Source organism: Podarcis pityusensis, assembly GCF_964106645.2.
Source record: "Podarcis pityusensis genome assembly, chromosome: 14".
Taxonomy (NCBI): domain Eukaryota; kingdom Metazoa; phylum Chordata; class Lepidosauria; order Squamata; family Lacertidae; genus Podarcis; species Podarcis pityusensis.
In genome coordinates, this window is record NC_138039.1 from 44082063 (window position 1) to 44100856 (window position 18794).

The 18794-nt window shown below is 44.0% G+C and overlaps 1 protein-coding gene across 3 annotated transcripts in view; it reads right to left on the bottom strand.

Moving 5' to 3' along the window:
- Positions 1–18794, bottom strand: part of RBPMS2 (RNA binding protein, mRNA processing factor 2) — a 47737-nt gene that overhangs the window by 14186 nt on the left and 14757 nt on the right. The gene's annotated exons all lie outside the window — the stretch shown is intronic.

An 18794-nucleotide genomic window follows, 5' to 3' on the forward strand; every position in this document is an offset into this window, starting at 1 on the left:
ATATTGTTTCACAAAATCATAATTTGATAAATTTGCCTTAAATGAATTTCTGTCCCATTTCTAGCTGGAGAGTAGGTGGGATTATTTGATTAGAGGTTTGTTTGTTTGTTTGTTTGTGTTTGTTTGTATAGACTAGATACCTGCATATGTATATATAGCAATTGATCCCTGAAGCTGGGCAGAGGATGGAGAGATGTAAAAGATTTTCTGTGGCAGTTTGCCAGTTGGCTTTTTTGAAATGTGATTTAACCAAAGTCAACTAGAAATGTAACTTCAAGCCCTAGATGTCATTTTTTACTGTTGTACTTAGCAATAACCCTTTTTTTAAAAAAGTACTAGTGTGTGGAGTCTTTCCCTTACTAAGTACCCAGTATTTTGTTTTTGTTTTTAAATGTATTTTTATTAAAGCTTTTCTTGATTTACAAAGGTATGTGCAATGTCTCTTGTATTTTCCCCCCCATGTAACTTTTTTTTTTTACAAATCGTTTTCATTTGTTGAGACATTAGGAAGAATAGGGGGAAAGAGGTGGGGGAAAAGATGAGTGGGGGTGGGGTCAGGTGGTGATGTTTCTATTATACTTAATATATGTGGGGTTTTGTGTCGGCACTGCTTGTGCAGGTTCTCTGCTGTTCACTTGTGTTCCTTTGGTGGTGAGAGAGGTTGGGGTTGGCCTAGGGTGTGACTGTTCATTTGTGGTTGGCTGTGGTGGTCTTTGTTTTCATGTGTGAGTGGAGTGGGTGGGTGTTTTGGATCAGGTTAGCCATATTGATTTGTATGCTGTTGGTGGATTTTTGTCATTGTTTTGTTGGGCTGTGTATGTGATAAAGGGGAGCCATACCGGGGTGAAGGCATCGTCTTCTATTTGTCCCCGTGTCAGTTTCAGTTTATTGGTTAATTTTTCTAGTAAGGCTGTTTTCCATGCTATTTGGTACCATTGGTCCATGCTTACTCCTGACAGGTCTCTCCAGTGTCTGGTTAAATTGTTTATGGCTGCTGAGAGTAGGTGGGTTATGAGTTCTTTGTGGTATAAGTGGGCATTGTTGTCTTGGAAGATGTTTAGTAGGGCCAATTCTGGGGTGATTTCTAATACTTGCTTGGTTATTTTATATATTTCTCGTATGGCTGTTGTCAAGAATAGTTGGATTTTGGGACACTCACCACATGTGGAGGTATGTGCCTGTGGAGGTGCACCCTCTCCTGCATTTTGGTGAGGTTCCTGGGCAAATTAGCACTAGTTTTCTTGGTGTTAGGTACCACTTGTAGGTGATATTCAGAGTGAGTTCTTTTCTTTTTATTGAAATGGATTTAAAGGTGGGTTTAGACCACATTCTGGTCCATTGAGTGGGGTTAATCTCATAGCCTATGTTAGCCTCCCATTGTTTTTTTGATTGTATCTAGGCAGTTTGTGGGATTTTGGAGTAGTATTTTGTATACTGCGGATACAATCCCTTTACCATGTCCCTTTGTTGTTAGGAGGATGTTTTCGAAGGTTGTCAGGGGCCTAGTTGCTGCTGGTTTTACTACTGGATTGTTTAAGAGTGCATGTAATTGGTGATGTGTTAACCAGGACATTTAGGTGTCTTCTAGTTTGTCTTGTATTTCTTGTGTTGACAAAGGTTTGTTATTTTTATAGAAGTCTATTAGATGATATAAGCCTTTGGTTTGCCAGGTTTTTATCTGGAGGTTTTGTGCTGCATGATGGAATAATGGGTGGTACGCCAGGGGAATTAGTGGGGTTGGGGTTGGGAATAGTTTGCCTATTTCTGTTTTCCATGCTTTGAGCATGGTCTGTGTGAAGTACCCAGTATTTTGTTAAAGTCATTCATGGGTATTAAGATGGTGTTATCTTTCTTTTTATTTTTCTAATAGCATGGAGAAGAGCTAAAGTTCAGCAGCAGAGCAAATACTTTGTATGCATAATGGCCAATATTTCAATTTCAAGCTTTTCTAGTTAAAGAGATCAAGAAGCAGATTTAAAGGGAAACTTCCTGGACAGCTGCTGTCAGTCAGAGCAGGCACTAGTGGGTTAGATGCACAATTCCTCCCCATGCTGTTCACCAGCAAACTGCTAGTATTGTAATTTACAATCCTTGTGAACTTTTCAGAGAAAGGGCAAGATACAAATTTAATAACTGAAGTGCAATTCTCAAAACTGGCTGCCTGCTGAATCGCTGCTCTTGACCTTCCTCCCTCCCTTCCAATCATGTGGCAGCCCCAGAGCAGAAACTAGGTAGGTTTTGTAATTCTTACTCTTCTACACCTGGAAAGCTTAACTTTTAGAATATTCAAAAGAGCAAAGCGAGAAAGTTTTAATTCACAGTAGTGCTTGTCTGGGGCAACACTGCTCTGATGTCCCTTGCAAAGTGCATGGCATCTCTCTCTGTGTCTTTGGTAAAGTCTCTATTTCTCCAGTATCTTTTTTATTTATTTTATTTATTTATTATTTGGCCCTTAAATGCATTCCATATCAGACATCTATCAGGCAGGAACCTCCTTTTCTATTGCCTTTTGGTTCCTGAAAAATACATTCCTCTTTCAACAAACCTTCTAAATGGCAGTCTTTATCCCAGCTGATATTTCTCTGAATTTGAACTGATTTTATGTATTTACTGCTGTTGTTTTAAACTGGTTTTATAAATATAATTGCCTTATAAAACTGCTTTTATATGTTCATTTGTTTTAACAATTTTTATATATGAGTATTCTCTGTTTTCATTATATTGTAAATTGATTTGGGGTGGCCTTACGGGAAGTGCTTCATAAATAAAAGCCCACTTTAAATAAAACTAGAGCCACAGTTTGATAACTTAGTTATTTTAATTTCTGTCCCAATATAGCAGTGAAATATGCTTCAAATTACACCAATATGTTGTCAAAACAACTTGTTCCTTTTTCAGGGGGGACTTTTTCAGCTCCTATTGCAGCAATATTCCCAGATCCGGAAGCAAAGCTGGCCTTAGATGACCAAGCAGTTTGTGTTTTCTGTGGCAGCTCAGGCATCCAGAACGACACACACTGTCCATGTTACTTCTGACCCCATGATTGCTCAGAAGGATCATGCTGAAATAAAAACACCTGGCCTCTAAAGTGACCTAGCACAAACTAGGCTCAACATTTACAAATCTTGCTTTGCTCTCTGGGAGACGGCAGTGTTGAAGAAGTGAGCACTCTTTGTCTGAAACTGCTGCACCGGGCCTCTTTAGAGGTAACCAGCAAAATATGTCCTGCCCACTAAATCTCAGCCTGGTATGCTCTATTCCAGGGGTCAGCAAACTTTTTCAGCAGGGGGCCGGTCCACTGTCCCTCAGACCTTGTGGGGGGCCGGACTATGTTTTGGGTGAAAAAATGAACGAATTCCTATGCCCCACAAATAACCCAGAGATGCATTTTATATAAAAGCACATATTCTACTCATGTAAAAATACCAGGCAGGCCCCACAAATAACCCAGAGATGCATTTTATATAAAAGCACATATTCTACTCATGTAAAAACACCAGGCAGGCCCCACAAATAACCCAGAGATGCATTTTAAATAAAAGGACACATTCTACTCGTGTAAAAACAAGCTGATTCCCGGACCGTTCGCAGGCCGGATTTAGAAGGCGACTGGGCCAGATCCGGCCCCCGGGCCTTAGTTTGCCTACCCATGCTCTATTCCCACAGTCTTATTAAACTTGCTGGAACAAGAGCAGTGACCAATCCAGACCGTATCATATTTGAATACATCTGCTTGACAGTGCAACCCAAACCCTCATGGTTTCTAGTGAAAGACTGAGGTGGCAGATCAGGGAGATGCTCCTTTAAAACTAACATAAGACAGCCTAGTTCAGAAACAACTTTCTTCCTATAGTGAGGAGGAAGGATGCAAGAGCCTAACTCTGTTTCTAGACAACTGTAAGTAGAATTGCAGTTGACTTGCTATACTACTTGGGTGTGTTGTGGGTTTTTTCTGTGTACATCCTGCTTTGTCCTGTCCACACCAGTTGAAGCTCAGCATAAATTTACTATAATCCTTGTGGGTGCCATTTTATGACTCCCCACCTTTTATTTTTAATTTAATTATCATTAACACAGATCCATTTAATCCAGGCCACTGGTGGCATTGATCATATTGCCCAAAGTTTTATGATTATTCTGAGTTACTGCTGCACATCTTGCCAAAGGAATTCTATAATTCTTTTCGTGTTGTGCCTTTTTAATTATGTTTTATTAGTTTACTTTGTTTAATGTTTTGTAAACCACCCTGGCATTTCCAGATGACAGGTGGTTTCAAAGTTTAAAACAGTATGCCATACAAATTCACAAAATCCCAACAGAATATTTAAAATATTCTTTCCATGTAAGGTGCACAGACCAGTGTGTCATTCAATGGAAGAAGAGATTAAACACAACATCCAGGGCTATTCCTTCTCAGAGTAAACCCACTGAAACGAATGGCCGTAAGGAAGTTAGTTTTCATAGATTTCAGTGGGTCTACTCCAAGTAAAACAGCTAGCCACAACCCAATGTATATCTCTTAATAAGACCCCAAGGTCTGTTTAAAATTAGTGAGAGTTGTGGCTTCTCCAACCTCGCTTGGTACCGGATTACATGGTTGCAGCACACTGTTGAAGTAACCCTGTTCTCTCTATTTGTTGTCCTAACTTTTCTTACAGGCTGGCGTCTCAACAGAACCTCAGAAGTAGATCTTAAGGTACTGGTAGGTCAATATTAGTGCTGGATTTAGGGTAGTGCAGACAGTTCCCCCCATAGGAAGCAAGCCAAGGGGTTGTAATAAATAATAAAAATAAAAATAAAATAACAACTTTATATAGGTAGCGTGCATTTCTGGCACTCATCACTGTGTTCTGTTGCGCCAGAAGTGGTCTAGTCCTGCTGGCCACATGACCCAGAAAGCTGTCTATGGACAAACGCCGGCTCCCTCGGCCTGAAAGCGAGATGAGTGCCGCAACCCCATAGTCGTCTGCAACTGGACTTCACCATCCAGGAGTCCTTTACCTTTACCCTTACCCATTTGGGTAGCTACTCAAAGTAGCCAAAGGAATTATTGTGAAAATAAGGGGGGTAATGGGGGGGGGGAGAGACCTAATTTTGCGCTCGCTCAAGGCACCATATTACCAAAGTCCGCCCCTGTCAAGATGGTTCTGGACCCTAACCATTTAGGGCAGGGATGGGGGCCCTTTCTCAGCCTGAGATCCACATTCTCAAATAGGGAGCCTTCCAGAGATTCCGCCACCCACTTGATGCCAAGGGTGAACTGGCACGAAGGTCACTCTTCACCATTTGGAGTCTCCAAAGACCAGTTACCACGTCCACCAATATTGCAGGCTGGCTGCGCCTGCAAATTTGCTACGCTTGTAACAAGGCACTTTGGCACCTGTTAGCTTCAGAACTTGAGTCAGCATTCCAGGAATCACCCTGCAGCTTCCTCAGCAAATGCTTTACTGATATGCTTACCATTTTCTTCAAAATTATCTATATACCCACCTGTAATGCTCACATTTCTAGGTGAGGCACAAATAAAACAACATTCGGGTAGAATGAAAATATACAAAGCATGATGGGGATTTAGCACACATCAAGGGCTCCACTTCAGGGTTCAAGCCATGCCCTTTCCCAGGTTACTCCATTCTATTCTGCCATTCTATTTCCATTCTCTCCCAACAGCCCAGTCAGCGTTCTGGGTCTACAGAGCATGCTCAGCCTTTACTACCTCCCCACCGTTTAATTTTACTCCCAATGATCTTTTGTACTTCCAAAAGCCTTGGAGTCTCCATAAGCCCCCTAACAATTCCTACTTGTGCATGGACAATGCCACTTACATAAGAATTCACACTTGGAGAAGGAGTTTGCCATTAATGTGCAGAATACTGCACACACACACACACACACACACACACACTAGAGCTAGCCAAGTTAGCCCGAATCTCCCAGCAACCATAACAGACTACAGTTTCCTGGATTCTTTGGAGGAAGGCATGATGGCTAAAGTAGTATCACAGAGGATTTGGCCAAGGACTCGACTCAACAGCCCCTCATCAAAACGACACAGGGATGGGTAAAGTAATAAACATTTCCCTTCTTTAGATGGGGGCCTTCAAGACCACCCGTGTCAGACTCTAAAGTTACCCAACCTGCTTCGCCGAGCAGACAGAGTGCAATTCAAGCAGCAAACTTTTAAGCATAAAGAGATGTCCTTCAATATCTGCCAAGGTACTGCAGAAAGCTTGTAGAGCAAAAGGTGCACTGTTTTGCAAGACAAAACCTTGGCTTAGTTCTCAGCAAGGTGGCAAGACTATGTTTGGCCGGTGACCTCTTGAGGCGAAGGTGTCCTACAAATAAAAATATTCCTTGCATATAAAAAGGTAACATTTCAGGGAAAAGGCTAGGTTAGGACACACTCCATTCCCCAACATCTAGTTTTTACACATGGAGGCTCTCTGCGCACTGCAAGGACCCTTCTTAATGCATTTGCAGCACTGTACACTGGAACACAGCTGATGCAGTAGCCAATGCAACAACTGTCTCTTTTGTACAAGCTACGAACTAGCCTTCAGTTTAACGACTTAAATATACTGGTCGGGTCTACTCTGCTGTTTTTCACCCACTTCCCTGCAACTCCCAGGTTCGGCCGTGTTGCTAGTGGGGAGGGGCTGCGATGGTCAGAAACAAGTGGGGGGGGGGGGTCGTGAGATTACTGTAAGTAGGCCAAGACATCTGGGAACAAACACCTACTACTGTGTTCTGTGCAGCGCAAAGTTAGCTGCAGCAGCAAGGGAGATTCTTTAATTCTGCTGCAGAGGATTTTAAGTTACTTTGGCAGTGGTGCCATCAGAGCAGAAGTCCAGAGTCCAGAAGGTCTAGCCTGCCACATTTTGAAGTAACAATACACACTGCCATCTAAAGAGAAGGGCCTGCAAAAAGTCCACAGTCTAAGATTACTTTTGAGTACACTCTGAAAACTAATTGAAGTGTGATCTATTATATACAACTGAACCTTCTACACCGTTGAATCTGTTTTTGGGAGGCAGGAGGCGGCACATATTCCGTCTCATCAAAGGCACACGTGGTGTTCTCGGCTTGATGGGTCACTGTAGAGCTGGTGACCTGTACCGCAGAGCAGATTCCAGGTCCAGAATAAAAATAAGCCTTTGAAATCAAATAATATAGTAGCTTAAATCGGCCCAACTGCTCACACATCTATTGCATCTTCCCTCAGTGTTAGGAAACAATCTGTAGAAGCTTACAGGACCAGAGTGACAATGCAGTAGAAGCAAGAGCAGCTGCAGCTCAGTGGTAGAACATCTGCTTTTCATGTAGAAGGTTCAACGCCTAGCATCTCCAGGTATGGGTGGCAGTAGAAATGGAAAGATCTGTTGATTTCAATTCTCCCAGTTTCTCATTTTTCCAATCTTAAATTCAGCTCTCTACATTTCTGCAACAATTTGCAATTTTGTTTTTTCAAAGCCCTCATGAAAATCTACCAGCATTTTAATACTAATTTCTCCTAACAAAAACAAAAGGGTGCATAAAAAGGAATACATTAGCGAAAATAACATGAGAATGCACATGAAATCACATGAAAAAACATTCTCATATATTATTTTCACTAATGTCTTCCTTTTGATGCAATTTTTTCTCCTAATATGCATTTTTATAAACACTGTTGGGTTTGCATTGCAAAATTCAGATCAGTGCAAAATTTCCAAAGCTGGCTGTGGTTTGGTTCTCGTGTTGTTTTGGAAAGTGCAGATTAGATAGATTTGCCCTCTGGAGCAGGTGAAAACAAGCTTGCTCCAACTTCTATGTGACAGCCCTTTGAAGTCTCCTTGTTTCCAAGCTAAACACACCCAACTCCTCAACCATTCCTCCTATGGCTTGGTTTCCAGACCCTTTATCATCTTAGTTGCTCTCCTCTGCACACATTCCAGCTTATCAATATCCTCCTTAAACTGTGGTGTCCAGAACTAGACACAGTATCTCCAGGTGTGGTCTGACCAAGGCAGAATAGCGCTGTACTTTTACTTCCTTTAATGAGGACACTAAACTTCTGTTGATGAAGCCTAGAATAGCCTTAGCCATGGGTAGGCAAACTAAGGCCCAATCGCCTTCTAAATCCGGCCCACGGACGGTCCGGGAATCAGTGTGTTTTTACATGAGTAGAATGTGTGCTTTTATTTAATATGCATCTCTGGGTTATTTGTGGGGCATAGGAATTCGTTTTTTGTTTTTTTCAAAATATAGTCCAGCCCACCCCACCCCCCAAGGTCTGAGGGACAGTGGACCAGCCCCCTGCTGAAAAAGTTTGCTGACCCCTGGCCTTAGCTTTTTTTGCTGCTGCATCACACTGATGACTCATGTTAAGCTACTAAGAAGCCACAGACCAAATCTGGGAGATTCTGCCAATACAAAGCAGCCACTCTCCAACTGCCATCATCCCTGACCAGTGGCCATGCTGCGTGGGGCTGATGGGAACTGGGAACATCAGCAACATCTGGATAGCTACTGGTCCCCTTCCCACCCCGCTGTAGAGCACAGAGGTTTTTACTGGTCGCCTATGTGCTAGGGGACAAAAAATGGCAGCCTGTACTGTTAAGGGATCTCATGGCTCACCCAGACTGAATGGTATACCAGACATTTTGAGTAGAACTGTTGTTGGGAGTTGACAGCATCATTTAAACACAGTATAGACGTCGTACCTTCTTGAGACTTGGAACCAGGCAAAAGCAGCACACTCTCCAATCGTGTCTTATCTGGGGCAGAGCTTGGGCACAGGCAGCAATAAGCCATTCCTGGTCACAACGAATCAAGGCTCTGGAGAGCAATCTTTTGCTCTCCAGAGCCTTTTGTCAGGTCGATCCCGAGAGACGCAGGATAAGATGCAGCTGGAGCCCCTTGACGCTAGCCAGATGGAATGCTGTGCTGCAGCAGTCAGTTTTAAACACCAGGACTTATAAGGCACTGAGCAATATCAAAACACACACAAAGAGCACTTGCGGGGGGGGGGGGGGAGTTGTAGGAAGGAGAACATTTGGAACCTTCAAGAAGATTAGCTGCTAATAGCATATTCCTAAACTGCCAGTCCTGGAGAGAATAGCAGATGCATTTAAGTCCTGCTTAATCAGAGTGGAACATGCTTGTTTAGCTGTTAATCAAACAAGTTGGGTCTTTTAATGAAATGGCAGGCTGGACAGTATAGTAACTGAACAAGGGCATGGGGCACCTTTGGTTCAAGGGCACAGATGGCAACTGCCAAGGCATCGCCTCCTTAGATTTTAGGGTTTCATCCCCAGTGTTTTCTCAACGCTTCATAACGGCGACAAGAGTTCTTTGGCATCCAGTGGGACTAAAGTAGGCATGAGTAGAAGCCCAGCAAAGCTGCTGAGAAACCTGCTGCATCCAAGGTCCTTGCTCTCTTCTGGTCAGTGCAAGGTCTGGGCAGATACCTCGTACTATGGAGGGACCACCAGGGGCTGGATATGTGGTATGGCAGGCTGGGACAGGGATTTTTCAGTGATGGCTCCTAAGACAAAGAACTCTCTCCCTACTGAGGTATGCCTAGCCCCATCTCTCTAGTTTTAGGTGGTCAGCTAAGATGCACCTTTAGGAACCAGAGAGCCTGCTGGATTAAGCCAATACAGTGGTACCTCGGGTTACACACGCTTCAGGTTACAAACTCCGCTAACCCAGAAATAGTGCTAAAGGTTAAGAACTTTGCTTCAGGATGAGAACAGAAATTGTGCTCTGGCGGCGCGGCAGCAGCAGCAGGAGGCCCCAATAGCTAAAGTGGTGCTTCAGGTTAAGAACAGTTTCAGGTTAAGAACGGATCTCCGGAATGAATTAAGTACTTAACCTGAGGTACCACTGAAGTCCATCTAATACTGTTTGCACAATGGCCTACAAGAACAACATCAGGAGGATATTTTTGCAGGCACTTGGTGGAAGAGAGACCCATTGCTGCTACTGTCACTGCCATTAGTAATTGTTCTTCAGTGATATGCTTTTTTAAAAAGCTTTGTGTTATTTTATGGGGTTTTATGTCTTTATTTGCCTCATTTGTAAACTGTTGCACGGCTTATACACATCTTGAGAAACAAATCGTCTGAACAGCAAAACTCAAGAAACCAAACCAGTTTAAACCTTTCACCCAAAAGGATCCACAGATAAAACTGCTTTTTTGCGCCTATTAATTTAGGTTAGCCTCATAAACATCAGTGGCGTCATTAAAGCTGAACTTCAGGGTTAAAGGACTGGGCTCCAGCAGCCCAGAGTAGGGGGGACATAAAACCACCAGGGATTGTGGCAAACCAGGGTAGTGGCGCAGTGGGAAACAGGACTGGTGTTGACAGCCAGCATAGGCAAACTGAGTCTGGCAATGGTTGCTACAACTTCTTTCTCCCTTTCTCTTTGTAGATTTAAAGGTGTTGGTCAGTGCACTGTGCAATTAAGTGCTCCCAAGGCCCCAGTCACACTGACCATATTCATTTCTCTGGCTTACCTGAAACCTTCTAAAGGTTCGAGAAAAAAGGACCCTCCACCTGACTGGTAAGCTTATGGTGGTGAGGAGAGCAAAGCAACCAGGGCAGCTCAGCATACAGAGGGCAAGAGGCCCCTAGAATCTGGCAGTGCTCCTAGCAAGAACTCACCTGGTGAGTGTTAAGAATTGCTTCTAGGTGGCCCAAGGGCCTTTCAACTGCTGCCAAATGGAGCATAGATGCAGCTTCTACAGAACTGCTCCATTTCCCTAGCTGCAGAGAAATAGTGGCTGCTGTGTCTACAACAGGGGTAGGCAACCTAAGGCCCGTGGGCCACAAGTGGCCCATGGGAGTCTAACTGGCCTACGAACTGCCCCCGAAACGAGCCGCCCGCTCGGCGAGTCCCCGCACGCTGCGCTAAACCAGCATGGCGCAGTGCGGGGACTCACTTCCGTGGTGCTGAAAATCGCATCTGCACATGCTCAGATGCCGAAAATTGCGTCTGTGCAGACGCCAAAAATCGAGGCCCTGCGTGTTCACGCACATGCGTGATCCAGCCCACAGAAGGATCTCCGCTGGAGTGAACCAGCCCAGGCAAGGTAAACCTTGCCGACCCCTGGTCTACAGAGTATGCATATCCAGACCAAGAATTATAATGCTCCTCTTTCAAGAGCTGTAACACATGCTTTATACTTGAAGTAACAGGTTCAACCCCTGGCATCTCTCAAGACCAGAGTCTTGCCCAGAACCACCTAAATCCCAGGAGATCCCGTCTGTGTACACATTACCAAGCTGGAGCAATGATCCAACTCTGAATAAAGCAGCTTCCTATGTTTTCTATCCCCTGCCGCGCAGCAGAGTTGTGTCCTATATGAACACAAAGGATCCTCCTTTGCAGAGCAAGTTCATGGGCAGCAGCAGATAACCGATGATGGTTTTTCCAAGCCCACCTCTAAAGCAGAGATTTTAATGTAGCCCATGAAATATCACTGAACTGCAAGACAGATGAGAGGTGTCAAGCCTGGTTCAGAACTGGCTTCTTGGGGCGACTGCAGGATAGGAGCAGGGAAATTCCAGCTCCCAAGTTTGGTTGCCAGTGCCACTGTGAAACCATCAACTATGCCCCCAGATCTTAATGCTGTAGGATCTGAAAGATAAATCAGGTCTTATACAGATCTTACCACCCCAGGACAGGTGATCCTTATAAACAATGCCCTGGTTCAGCGGCAGTACTGATGGTCCTATTTACCAGTACTGAGCATCAATCCTAAAGGTACTTACAGGAAGGGAAAAAGCAGACACTGATTAGACATCTGCTTTTCCCCACCTCTGCTATGGGCCAACTTCCCATATTTCCTACTGGTGCATAGGGAGCCAAGTATGCTGCACTCTGCACATTCTGCCTTTATGACTTGCAATAGTCAAGGCTTTTTGTGCAACCAGCCATGAATCACATTTTAACACTTTCTGGCTGAGAGTGGCAGACCAAGGCAGAGGTAAGCCCCCCGCTTCCACACAGACACCCTAGAACAGGCATGTCCAAAGTGCAGCCTAGGGGCCTAATCCGGCCCGCCATTTGGTTTAATCCGGCCCCTTGTGGCAGTTTATTTCCTGGGGTAAAATCGTATTAAATCCTTTAAAAAAGCTCTACAACTTTGAACGGCCCTCATGCATGTTCACTTCATCAAATCTGGCCCTCTTTGAAAAAAGTTTGGACACCCCTTGCCCTAGAACATCCTCTCTCAACCATGGGTTTCCAGATGTTGGACTACTACCACTCCCATCATCCCTGCAGGCTATATGGATCATGAGAGTGGTAGTCCAACATCGTGGAAGCCAAGTTTGAGAAAGGCCACCCTATAAGAACATGCTAATTTGGGGCTCCCTGAATGAGTGCAGGACCCCACTGGTGGAGCAGAGGCTGTTTCATAAGAGGTATGCCCAGCTATGAGGCATCCAGCAGTGAAAGTGGGGAGGAGACAGCAGCGTGCTTCCTTAGCTCCTTGGAAGGTGGGGGTGGAAATGGTTTGATGCAGCTTGTCTTTCAAACACTTCCTGCTGCTGCAAGGAAGAAAGACTTTTCTAGCACCCATGCTTAACCACTATGACTGCAACAGGAAGTGTGCGCTCCAAGCCACTAGGAAAGTTAAGGCCAACACTGGCTCTGACATGGAGGAGCAGGAAGCACATTGGCCAAGATATCCTATGACCAAGGCCACTTGCATCTAGTGCCAGGAATTTATACTATAGAGCTCACAGCAAAACCATATAGACAATGTGTTCCTTTGCTTTCTTAAAACCCAAACACACTCAACTAAGTACTTCCCCTGCAGGATTGTAGAACAGAATAGAGAGACTTGATTACTGCAGCAGAGGGTATTAGGAGATAAGTAGTCAAAGGGGGGTATAGATATATATTAGGGTGGAGGCTGTGACTGCAGAGCTCATCCACACTTTTGCTTGTCTCATGCCTAGGAAGCACAGGTCCAAGTGGTTTTCCTCTTGTCCCATTTTCTCTAGGCATGGATCCAAGTGGTTTTGCCTTTGCCCTGCCACTTTCCCCCAGAAAACCTGCTCTTTAGCACTAAAAACCCAATTTATATTTGCTCCGATTCAGCAGCAAACAGCAGGGTTTCTTGGGGAGAAGCAGTGGGTCAAGCGGAAGTGTGGGTGAGTCTTTAGTTGCTTGGAAGGGAGGTTGGTTGCTCCAGCCCTCCCCAAGCCATCTGCTACTTTGTCACTAGAGATGGGGGAGGAAATTGGTTCCAGTCTCATTTAAAGCAAAACCCATTCAACTCACACTTTCTAAAACAATATATGAACCAAAACACTGCTATCCTTTGAAATTCGCACTTAGCCAAATTTTATTGTGACGTTCACCAAACGATCTTTATATTAAAAAAAAAAAACATGTTAGGATGAAGTGTGCATAAAAACGAGCACATTGATTAAAATAACATGCAAAAATACATTAGGGGAAACTGCTTGCCAAAATGTGTAAACAACAACAACAACAACAACAACAACATAAAAATGTGTTTTTAGGAGAAAGCTGCAGTCAACTGCTGATTAATTTTCATGAAGAATTCTGCAAACTTCTGCAAAATGTGAAGAACTGACTGAACTGAAGACTGGAAAAATGAGAAACTGAACAAACCAAAATGGACAGATCCTTCCATCCCTATTTGTCACCATATTATTTTTTGCAATATTTTTGCAACCAGACAATACGAGTGCTTTATGGGTATGGGGGAAGAAGAGAATAACATCACTATCCTCATGAATTGGCATAACACCTGCCCATCCCAAAGCAGCAGTAACAGCAGCACAGGTGTGATTTGCTCAAGGCAAAATAATTGGTTAATCCAAAAAGAATAAAAAGTTAGTGAATACCTGGACATTAGCAACATTTAGCCCTAATATTACCCTGCATCTTGTTGTCTGTCAGAGCTCAACACAACTTGGTCCAAATATGCTCAACAGGAACAGGCTACGTAAATTAGTTAAGTGTGTCAGATGTTCTGCAGGACTTTTGTGCCCACTGCAAGAACAATCCTTTGCACATGAGATCTATGCTGCTTAAGATGATCTGTTAGCTTTTTAGAGGAAGCTCTGAGTTTCTCTGCTCCTGAGTTCTCTAACCTTTATACACATGGGATGCGGAATTTGAGTTTTGTCACATCTGGAGGGCCATAACTCCCACCAGCTACAGCCAGCATCACCATTGTCCAGGGGGGATGGGAACATAGGAAGTGACCTTATACCGAATGAGACCACTGGGCTCATCTAGCTCAGCATTGTCAACACTGACTTGAAGTGGCTTCTCCAGGATCTCAAGCAGAATTCCCTCCTGATCCTATCTGGAGATTGATCCCGGGACGTTCTGCATGCAAAGCTGATGCTCTACTACTGAGTTACAGCCCTTCCCTTAGCTCATTGAGAACTGGGGTGCTACAGGTTCCCCCAGCCATGCTGAACAAGTCTTGACTTTGCAGTAGGGAGATCCTGCTGATCCTTGACAGCTACCTGTGCTACTTTATTCTTGACCAAATCCCAGCCTAACCTCTGCAAACATTTTGCATTCCGCATATGAAGACCCGCAGCTTCTTTCAGGATTTAACAAGATTTCTGTCAAGCTTGCAGCTTTATCCTGATCATATTAGATGGCCCACCTCATCTAGGTCACAGCAAGCACCAAACAAGCAAATTTCTGCTTCCCTGTCCTATGTTACAAGGGTGGCGGACCTGATGCTCTCTAGATACTGTTAAACTCCAATCAACCCCAGTCATGACCAGTTGATGAAACTAAGTCTACTGTCCAAGTGGTGACTGATAGGCAAATTCAAGGTCTCTGCTCTCCCTTTCTCATGTTTAGAACAGAGCTTTGAGTTGCTTTAAGAAAAACTGACCAGTACAATGATTAACAAATAATAACTTTGACAGAGCAACCCTTTAAAGAGGATAATTTCAAGTTTTGAAGCTGAAAATAAAGTCATCTCCTACTGAAAAAGGGATATCCATCTCAATGGTACAGAAAACAAAGAACAACCCAGACAGTAATCATAGTACTACGCAAGATGGAAAGTAACATGAAAATAACAATATCAGATTTTGTATGTTGAAGTAGCACACTGTACTTAACAGCCCTTCTTGTGTTCCTAGGGCAGTAAACGTTACCTGGCATAGGCTTCACATCTTCAGGATACAGATGCTGACATGACAACTTGCCTCCAAGCCTGTCAAAGGAAATGTTCTAGCCTAGCTTCCTATCCAAGCTAGTTGTCTATTAACTCTTTCTGGATCAAGAAGCACGCCATCAAACATTCCTCTGCCTGGAGTGCTGATGTGCTATAACCTAGAGTTGCCATACGTCTAGAATTTCCTGGGCATAGCTGGAATATGGCCTTTGGAAGCAGTGTCCAGGTGGGAAAATCCAGGTGGCAACCCATGTCAGAAGTCTAGATGTTGCTCAAAAAAGCTCAACAACAGTTGTGTCTGGATTTTCACTTTTTGAAATATAGCAACCCTATCTTGTAAAAACTGGGGAAGATTTCTTACAATATATAGCTTGTTTTTCCACCAATGACACTCAAGGCAGCAAACAATTTAGGCTGTGCACATGCTATGCATTTAAAGCACATTCAAAACACATATTCTTTCCTTCAAATAATTATGGGTAATGCAGTTTACCCCTCACCTAATTAAAAATGCCCAGCAACCTTTAATAAACTACCATGTCCAGAATTCTGGGAGGGAAAGGATGTGCTTTAAAGGTATGGTACACATCCATAGGAAAATAGAAGATGAATGCAGGAAAAAGCCAATCTGAAAAAGGTTATCACATAAAAAAACAACCCAGGCGATAATGAATATAGGTTGATCTGCCAGCTGTACTGATAAGTCAAAATAAATAATAATAATAATAATAATAATAATTATATTATTATTATTATTATTATTATTATTATTATTATTAATACCCCGCCCATCTGGCTGGGCTTCCCCAGCCACTCTGTGCGGCTTCCAAAAAAATATTAAAATACTGTAATACATCAAACACTAAAAGCTTCCTTAAACAGGGCTGCCTTCAGATGTCTTCTAAAAGTCTGGTAGTTGTTGTTCTCTTTGACATCTGGTGGGAGGGCGTTCCACAGGGAGGGTGCCACTACCAAAAAGCTTCTCTAAATTCAGAAGTCTTCATTTGGTGGGCAGACCCACAGGGTGGGGACCATCCTCTCATTTTCCTGACACACTATGAAGAGAGACACTGCCATTACCCACTTCTAAGTCTCTGGGATGGAGCAGGCGACAAATTTAAGGCATGAACACTTGCGGTATCTCAGCTAAACCTTCCTGTTTGTGAGCTTTACCAGAAACCTAGGACTCTTGCAAGCTTTAACTAGCAGAGACCATTTGGCATTTATATTTCCCCCTAAAATAAGCTGATCAAGGGAAGTTCCAGGAAAGGTTCTCCAGCAGAAGTCTAGAGCCAAGCTCTTGCCAGGAAGCAGCCAAACTCAACCTGGTACACCCCGATAACTTTGGGTGCCTCAAGACTGAATCCCACTCCAAAATAGTGACAATCCCCCTGGGAAATTTAGGTTGTGCAATTGAAGCAGATTTGAAATTCTTGTGCAATAAACCATTACCCCCTGCCCTCCCCAAACCAAACTTTTCATAATAGGGAAAAAGACAGGGGAATGCACTGGAAAATGGAGTGAATTTGCTTGACTCATCATCATCTAATCTTCCCACCAATTTTGTGCAACAAATCAAGATGAACGCTGAACAAAACAGGTTGTCTGGAAGCGATCAGAGACTACCAGTCCCGTCAGCTCCAATCATTAGTCAACCTGGCTAGAGCTGATTGGAGTTGGGTGTCCCATCATCTGGTGGTCTGCAGGTTGGGGAAAATAAACCTTTATATGTTGAAGCTGCCATTTAGATGACCCTACAAGAACAGAATTCAGCCTAGATTTTTAAAGAAAAGGGAAGCTTGATTGCTGGTCATTAGCACTATTGCACTTTGAGCATGAAAAGGTTTTAGGTCAGGAGACACTTTTAAAATTCATAGTTACATGCTGCAACTTGTTTATATGATCACACCCCCCCCCACAGCAAACTGCTTTGACCAGATGTGTTTACATGGTTAAAGGGATTAATCTGGAGCCAAATTGAGATCATGCCTCGAGTACTGAGGTCACTTGACTTTTGAGGGCTGCCTGCACATGCCAGCAAACAATTCTTAGACATAAAGGGATAAGAGCACTCAAGTGTCCACAAGAAAAGAAGAGGTTAAGATACATGCCTTGCATCTTGCAAGCCCCAGGTCCAATCCCAGTCATCTTCAGGTAGGTCTGGGAGAGACCCTTGGTCTGAAACCCTGGAGAGCCAGTCTCAGGCAGGGTGGACAGTATTGAATCATAGAATCATAGAGTTGGAAGAGACCACAAGGGCCATCGAGTCCAACCCCCTGCCAAGCAGGAAACATCATCAGAGCACTCCTGACATATGGTTGTCAAGCCTCTGCTTAAAGACCTCCAAAGAAGGAGACTCCACCACACTCCTTGGCAGCAAATTCCACTGTCGAACAGCTCTTACTGTCAGGAAGTTCTTCCTAATGTTTAGGTGGAATCTTCTTTCTTGTAGTTTGGATCCATTGCTCCGTGGAATGAGCTACATGGAACAATGGTCAGTCATTGTAAGGTCTGGTCTTCCTAGTGGTCACTTCAGGGAAGCAAATTCCAGACGGAGCACCATTTTCCTGCCTCCATCAGTGTATCCTTAAACAAACTGATCAAGTGAGGGGTGTCCTCCTAGGAATTCCCCCCCGCTGAAAGAGTCCAGAGGTCAGCACAAGCACTGCCATCAGGTTAGTGTCACCTGCCCCACAGGGACTGCTTTAAGAAGATGCCCCCATTGGCTGGGTCTCCCAGGGTGCTGTGCTTGTACACTGAACATCGGAACAACAGAAGGAACTTGTGTTCAGACGGCTTTATCGGTTTTAAGCAGAGGCCTTGGAAGGGAGTTACATGCCCTTTCTGGCTCATGCCTTCGCCATACATGGTCATCATTTGCGGACAAGTGGAGAGGGAAGGAAAATAAGAGCAAATGGAAGCTTGCTTGCATATTGCGCCTGTATCCAAGCTGCATTCTACAATGGGGCAAGAGGTCAGTGGCAAAAGCAAGATACTCATCTGAACTATGTAGAACCTTTGGATGGGACCCAGATCAGCTGGTATGGCGGCTTTGGGTAAATTAAACCTCAGCCTCCAGCTGCTGTTAGACCACTCACTGCTCTGGATTACACCGGAGGGTGGCAATTTTTTTTACAGATGATTTGAGCCCCACTCCTAGCCAAGCCAAACCACATGTCCAAAGCCAAGAGCTTTGCATTTCGGGTCAGGGCTGCCTTGTTTGGAATTGCTGTGCCCTATTGCAGCCTTTCCCAACCTTAGGTCCTCCAAAGGTGTTGGACTGTAACTCCCATCAGCTCCCTCCAGCATGGCCAATGGGCTGGGGTAATGGTAATTGTAGCCCAACATCTAGGGAGGGTCTTGAAGCAATCTGCAACTATTATTAAGTTTTTTAACTGCCCTTCTCCTCATAGGAGTCCATTTATGTATAAAAACCAGTTAACACCATTGTGTGAGTGTACCAATTATTAATATAAAAATGATTTAAAGCATTCCACGTCAGGGCAAGTCATGGTTTCCCCCCAAAGCATCCCTGGGAACTGTAGTTTGTTAAGGGTGCTGAGAGCTCTTAGGAGGCCCCTCACAGAGCTATGATTCCTGGCACCATTAAACTATAGTT